The 7,802-nt window shown below is 44.6% G+C and overlaps 1 pseudogene across 1 annotated transcript; it reads right to left on the reverse strand.

Moving 5' to 3' along the window:
* Positions 1-5,065: 5,065 nt before the first annotated feature.
* On the reverse strand, positions 5,066-5,560 carry LOC100517224 (small ribosomal subunit protein eS25 pseudogene; annotated as a pseudogene). The gene has a single exon (XR_130739.5). The product of XR_130739.5 is annotated as a small ribosomal subunit protein eS25 pseudogene (transcript).
* Between the last annotated feature and the right edge of the window lie 2,242 nt (positions 5,561-7,802).

Below are 7,802 nucleotides of genomic sequence, written 5' to 3' on the forward strand. Positions count from 1 at the left end.
CCACCCCCCCCAGCGCCGCCGCCTCCGCCGCCGCCGCCTCTCGCTTCTCCACCACCTCCGCCTCCTCCCGCGTCGCGCCCACTGCGCAAGCGTCGCCGGCTTAGGCCCCGCCCCTTCCTTTCCAGAAGGCCTGCCCCTCAGTGGCGTCACAACCCCGTGACGTCCCCCGCGTGACCTCACCGCGGTGGAGCGAGGGGGCGGGCGGTGGGAAGGAGGAAAGGGTTGGCCAGGCGACGCGGGGAGGTGACTGAGGACCTGACATTTTTCTCGCCCCGCCTCAACCCTCAAGGGGAGGAGTTAAACCCAGCGGTTGGGGGAAAAAGCTCAGGCATCTTCGTCTACAACTCCAGCATTTTGCGCGTGAGGAAATGAGAAACGGAGACCAGGGCAAGGTCAAGTACTGAAGTGCACAGAGAACCCACCCCTCCCAGCCGAAAGACTTGTTTGCCTAAGTTTCTAGAGCGGCTTTCCCAGAAGGAAGATGCCATAAGTCCTTGGTTCCTGGCCACCCCCGGGGATGATTGCTAGTTTACCCATGCTGTTTCTGTTATGTATGCAACGGTAGTCTCCAGAAAGAAAAGGAGGCCTGGATACAAACGTCAATCACAGGTCCAGGTGAACATTGTGCATAATCTTCTACCGGCTCCATCAGGGCCAACTCTCTCTTAAAAGTTAAGTCACAAGGAGTTCCAGCGGTAAGGAATCCAACTAGTATCCCATGAGGATGAGCGGTCCGTCCCTGGCCCTGCTCAGTGGATTAAGGATCTAGCGTTGCATGAACTGTGGTGCAGGCCAGCAGCTGCATCTCTAATTCCACCCCTAGCCTGGGAACTTCCTATGCTGCATGTGTGATCCTGAAAAGCAAAAAAAAATTAAGTCACAAGAATTTGACATGCCTTGTTCAGTTGTAGAGAGCAAAGTGTCAGTGAACATATAGTACACCTGCCTGGTCAGGGCCTCTTGTTAAGCTCAAAAAATGAGAAAGGAAACACAGACTATCTTGTCTACCCCCTTTCATTCCTCTTTCAGCATGAGCTTTTAAACACCTGATTTGACCAGCAGTCTGCTACATCCAAAGAGGGAAGAGATAATTTTAAAATGGTCTCCTTGCTGTACAGTAGAAAATGGACAAAACACTGTAAACCAACTATAACGAAAAAATGAAAATAATAAAATAAATTTAAAAAAAAAAGGTCGCCTGCCTTCAAGTAGTTCTGTCTTACAGATACGGAAAAGAACATCCAGAAGGTTTCTATATCTTGTTCAAAAATGCAGAGCAGCAAAACTAGAACCCATTTCTCAGTCCTAATATAATGTGTTTAACATAATTTCAACAAGCAGACAACTAGAATAAGTGACCAGTAGTATCCTGGGTGCTTTGAGATTTGGGAAAAGGAAAACATTCTACCTCCTTCTTTCCCACTACCACATGAAACTAAAACTATGGCTTTAAAAGCCTAGGTTCTGGGGTCACACCCATTTGTGAATCAAATTCTCCTTCTGCTAGTTATTGGTAATCACAGTGCTTGCCCAGATAGGATTGTTGTGAGGATTAAATGAGGTAACAGTATATAAGCTCAGTACTCTGCCTGCTCCGTAAGAGCCATTCAAGAAATGGTAACTAGTATTGTGGCCATAAGCCTGACGAGATGACTGTGGGGTTACTGATACAAGCAGGCAGGGATTACATCTCCTGGTCCCTCTTCTACCTTACTTCCCTTACTGGGCCTTTATTAAAATATGAAATATGGAGTTCCCATTGTGGCACAGCGGAAATGAATCCAAGTAGGAACCATGAGGTTGTGGGTTCGTTCCCTGGCCCTACTCAGTGGGTTAAGGATCCAGTGTTGCCGTGAGCTATGGTATAGGTCGCGGATGTGGCTCAGATCCCACGTTGCTGTGGCGTAGGCCAGCAGCTGTAGCTCCAATTAGACCCCTAGCCTGGGAACCTCTGTATGACACAGGTGTAGCCCTAAAAAGCAAAAAAGAAAAAGAAAAGAAATATCTGCCTTCTTTCTTAATAAGGAACTATCCCTTCTCTATTTATTTTTTCCTCCAATGGAATATTTTATGGGAGACACCTTTAACAGCGTACAGTAATAATACTTAAAAACTCATACTCAACAGTAGTTATAAACATTTTATAAGAAACTGTTCTTGGGCCTCTAATATCTATATCATTGCCAGAGCCTAATTTTTGGTTGGCCATAATGTTGGCCTATTTCACTAATACTACAGAAAATTTAGTCTCCCTCAGAGGTGAGCACATATGGTCCCAATCTTATGGATGATGTAATGAGAATACAGAAAGATTATAAAAATCCCTGTATTAGAGCTGAAAGGACATGAGACTGTCTAATCTAATCCCACCCCCATTTTACAGATAAAGGAACCAAGAGACAGACTTGATTAACCCCAAATCACACAGCTAGTAAGGGGTCTCCAAACTCCCAGTCTAGGACTCCACCTGCTATATCCTGCTACAATTCTTTTTATACTTTGAGTTCAATTTGGCCTTGTATACAAAGTAAATCAAAATATAGACCCAAGAGCTGATTTGATGTTAGACTATACACTTTCTAGGAAGTGTTTTAACTTGCAGCATTCGTGGATTAAAGCTATGTTGACCAAGGATCTAAAAGAAGAAAATGTTATTGGAACCTGACTACTCTATTACAATGCTGACTCCAAGGAAACTAAAAACTCTTGGCCAACCCCATGCAGTGCTAGGGTCTTAGCTCACACATGAACAACGCACATAATGCAAAAGGATTCTTGCAGGAGTTCCCTGGTGGCCTAGCAGTTAAGAACCCAGCATTGTATTGTGACTGCTGTGTCTCAGGTCACTGCTGTGGTGCGGGTTCGATCCCTGGCCTGGGAACTTCCCCATGCCACGGCCAAAAAAAAAAAAAAAAAATCCTTGCAGATGAGAGACCCAAATAGCTCAGAACCTCTGTTCATAATAGGAGTTATCTCAGAGAAGTGTAACTACTCCTCAAGTGAATTCTGAAACTCTGTGGGGATATTTTTGGCTCTCATGAGCTTGAGGGTGGTACCCTGGCCATTGATTCCCTGAGGACCAGGGATGTTAATCATCTACAATTCTTGGGACAGTCATACACAATAATAAACTGTCCCATCCCTAATCATTGTATACACTGACCAAGGCACCCTAGATATAAAGCAAGAACCAGGTCCCTCCACCCCCCCATGGAATGATTCTTTTGTGGGAGTGGAATAGGAAACAGAGGAAAGCAGGTATTCCCAGAAATGTGAAATTTGCAGCAATGTGAATTTCCGCTTGCATCTGAGGGGTTAGATAACACCACCTATGGTTTTGCCCTGATGGCCCTGCAGCTTTGGTGTTTGCCAATCCCACCAGCCTCTCACAGAGGCCTCTTAACATTAACCTACCTGCCATTGCTCGGTGTAACAGACTCTCCTTTGTGTTATGTGGATATTGCCATCCTGGGCAACAACAAGGGAGCTCACTTGTGGGTCTTGATGTGGTGGATGCTCGCCCAGAAAGTTCTGTGTATGTGTGCAACCATCTCCCATGAACACCTTTGGGAAGTCATGCCTGATCTCTACTTCTACAGAGCGCCTGAAGAGATTGAAAAGGAAGAGCAGGAGTTCCCATTGTGGCTCAGAGGTGTAAGAACCTGATATAGAGTCCACGAGGATTTGGGTTTGATCCCTGGCCTTGCTCAGTGGGTTAAGGATCCAGAGTTGCCACAAGCTATGGTGTAGGTAGCAGATGAGGCTCAGATCTGGCATTGCTGTGGCTGTGGTGGAGGCTGGTGGCTGCAGCTCCAATTCGCCCCCTAGCCTGGGAACTTCCATGTGCCACAGATGTGGCCTTAAAAAGAAAAGAAAAAAGAAAAAAGGAAGGAAGGAGAGAAGGAAAGAAGGGAGGGAGGAAGGAAGGAAGGAAGAAAGGAAAGAAAGAGAAGGCAGCAGCAGAGAAGGCTGTGTGACTGTGTGACCAAGGAGAAATTTCCAGGTGAAAGAACTGCTCTAACTCCTAAGTTCACTGCTACTCAACCTGAGGTGGCAGACTGGTCTGCAGGGGTGCAGGTGCCCTCTGTGCACCCTCAACACCTACTGGAGACTGAGTGCTCAGCCCGCCACTGAAGACTGGTCTGCAGCTCTGCTGCTCAGGCCATTGAATGGGGAGGAACAACCACTGAATGGTCTTAAGCTGTTCTTCCACAAACTCTTAAAATAGAAGTAGGTTGAGGGTAAATAAAAAGGTGCTTTTTGGAGTTCCCATTGTGGCTCAATGGTTAATGAATCCAACTAGGAACCATGAAGTTGCAGGTTCGATCCTTGGCCTTGCTCAGTGGGTTAAGGATCCGGCGTTGCCATGAGCTGTGATGTAGGTTGCAGATGCAGCTTGGATCTGGTGTTGCTGTGGTTGTGGCTGGTGGCTACAGCTCCGATTGGACTCCTAGCCTGGGAACCTCCATATGCCACAGGTGCAGCCCTAAAAAGACAAAAGACAAAAAAAAAAAAAAAAAAAAAAAGGAAAGAAAGAAAGAAGAAAAGAAAAAGAATGTCCCATGCTGTTTTCTATAACACTTGCCCTGTCTTCAAGCCCACCAACAGTGCACAGGTGTTCCAGTTTCTCCACATCCTTGCTAATACTGGTTATTTTGTTTTTTGATAGTAGTCATCCAAAGGGTGTGAGATGATATCTCATTGCAGTTTTGGTCTGCATTTCTGTGAGTATGCTCAAGGGAACATTCTTCCTTTCTTTTTTTTTTTTTTTTTTTTTTTTGTCTTTTGTCTCTTGTCTTTTGTTGTTGTTGTTGTTGCTATTTCTTGGGCCGCTCCCGCGGCATATGGAGGTTCCCAGGCTAGGGGTTGAATCGGAGCTGTAGCCACCGGCCTACGCCAGAGCCGCAGCAACTCGGGATCCGAGCCGCGTCTGCAACCTACATCACAGCTCATGGCAACGCCAGATCGTTAACCCTCTGAGCAAGGGCAGGGACCGAACCCGCAACCTCATGGTTCCTAGTCAGATTCGTTAACCACTGCACCACGACGGGAACTCCTCTTTTTTTTTTTAATTAAAGTTTTATTTTTCAAAATATACAGTGTACAGTTGGTAGGGCCTGTTTAAGCATCTTCTCCAGCAGCTGGGGCATCTCCACCCTTGCTATTTCAGATGTAAATTATTTGAGCTCTGTGCTTTGAAACCAGTTTAATAAGTCCTTTGCTCAGGAACTCCTGAAGGGCTGCCCTGGCCAGAGAACCATGAATCTCCAGTCTCTCAGAGACAATAGCTGGAGTTATAACCTTATAGTTGGGAACTTCTTTACAGAGTTTGTCATATGTCACTTTGTCAAACAAGACTAGGTTATTGAGCTTGTCCCGAACTTTGCCTTTGGACAACTTCTTCTTTTTGGCCTTGCCCCCAGATTTGTTTACTGGGTCTTTGTCTTTCTTGGCCGACTTTCTGGCATCTTTCTTCTTCTTGTCATCCTTGGGCAGCATCGTGAAGCTGGGAAAGCAGCTGCCAGAAGTGCCTCCTTGCTAAGATGTCGGACAGAAAAGGGGAGCATTCTGCAGTGAATGGTACCTCTACTTTCAACACCCACCCGGAGCATGATGGGAAAGGGCCAGATCCCCCACATTTGGGGTTTTTCCAGTTCCTCCACCCTATTATTCTATTACTCAAGAGATACAAAAACAGAAGGCATGAACCTTTTGTACAATTTTTCCTTCTGGACAGAGCATCCGATGCCCTTGGTCTCTTTTTTTCCTACTATGATGAATGGGACAATGCAAAAGAAAACCTCTCTTATCTCACATCCCTCAGTCCCTTGACCTAGATACATCTAGAAGTAGTCCATTCTTTCTTCATTTTTAATTCTTTTCTTGGCCCCTTTAGTTTACCAGAGCCAAAACATCTTCTAGGAGCACACCAACTCCTTACTGCTCCCTTACGTAAAAAAAAAAAAAAATCACAACTCCTCTTGTTCATTATGATCATTCTTTTCACTCTATCTCCAGCTGCGTCACAATGTCAAAGCATGTTGTTGTCTGCAACCTGGGCAGAGGTAAGAAAGAAAAGGCGGAAAGGAGAACAAATACATAATGAACGCCTGCAATGTGCCACGTGTCACTCACTTTGGTACTTTGACTCATTCAATCCTCATGACAAAAGGAGATCAATATTATTATCATTTTGCAGGTAAGGAACTGGAAAGTAAAACTATTTTTTTTTTATTTTGGAAAGTAAAACTAAATAATGTGTCCAAGAAAGCCAGGATTTAAGCCCAAAGCTAAGAGAGAAACCCTGAGCTTTAATCTAAATTTCTTTCAGTTCCAAGAAGTTTATTTATTTATTTTTTTGCCATTCCCATGGCATACAGAAGTCCCCAGGCTAGGAATCAAATCCATGCCACAGCAGCGACCCAAGCCACTGCAGTGACAACATGAGATCCTTAGCCTACTGAGCCAATGAGGACACTCTCAATAAATATAATTTTACATCATTTTTAATAGCTACATAGTATTCTAGCTTAGGAATGTATTTTCCTTGACCAATCTCCTGTTGATGGACTCTGAGAATACTTCCAATTTTTTATTGTTATGGAAATTATTAACCCCAATTTAAACATTGGAGAACTGAAGCTCAGAAGCTGAATGACTGACTACCTTTTTCCAAATCCAGGTCTGGAAACTACACTGCTCCATCCAAGCCCCAAACTTGTGACTCTTAAAGTAGTGCTCTTTCCAATTAAACCACAGAAACAAAAACTGGAATTACTGACATGGGACATGGACCTGACAACTAAAAATGAGATTTTCTTTTTAACTGCTCCATTTTTTTTTCCCTAAGGCTGCACCCATGGCATATAGAAGCTCCCAGGCCAGGGATCCAATCCAAGTTGCAAGTGTGACCTATGCCTCAGCTGCAGCAATGCCAAATTCTTAACCCACAGTGCCACAATGGGAACACCTGCCCCATTTTTTTTTTAAGTTATGCATGTACTTGCCATAAAACTTAACCATTTCATTCCTGTGTATTTATCCAAAAGAAATGAAAATAGAAGTTCCCCCAAGGCTCAGAGGGTTAAGGATCAGGCATTGTCACTACAGTGGCTTGGGTTGCTGCTATGGTGTGGGTTAGATTCCTGGCCAGGGAACCTCCACAGGCCTCTGCCATAGCCAAGAGGAAAAAGAAAGAAAGAAAGAAAGGAAGGGAGAAGGAAAGAAAGAAGGGGTGGAGTGGAGGGAGGGAAGGAGGAAGGGAGAAAGAAAGAGAAAAAGAGAGAAAGCATATGTCTATACAAATATTTGTACATGAATGTTCAGGGCAGCTTTATTTATTCAAATAATGTAAACAACCTAGATGGATATTCACCAACAGGAAAATGGATAAACAAATTGTGGTATATCTATACAATGGAATACCATACAGCAACCAAAAGGAATAACTCCTGATACATACAACAATGTGGATGAACCTTGAAAATTTTTTTTTTTTTTTAGGGCCGCACCCGCGGCACATGGAGGTTCCCAGGCTAGGGATCTAATTGGAGTTACAGTTGCCAGCCTACACCACAGCCACAGCATTGTGAGATCTGAGCCTTGTCTTCAATCTACACCACAGCTCACGGCAACACTGGATCTTTAACCCACTGAGTGAGGCCAGGGATTGAACCCGAAACCTCATGGTTCCTAGTCGGATTTGTTTCCACTGAGCCACATCAGGAACTCCGAACCTTAAAAATATTATGTTGAAGAGTGTCTGTTGTGGCTCCGAGAGTTAAGAATGTGACTAGTATCCA

Source organism: Sus scrofa, chromosome 7 (genome assembly GCF_054392235.1).
Source record: "Sus scrofa isolate SSC_HxYL_T2T_F1_AM1 chromosome 7, Sscrofa_HxYL_maternal_Yorkshire_Landrace_v2.0, whole genome shotgun sequence".
Taxonomy (NCBI): domain Eukaryota; kingdom Metazoa; phylum Chordata; class Mammalia; order Artiodactyla; family Suidae; genus Sus; species Sus scrofa.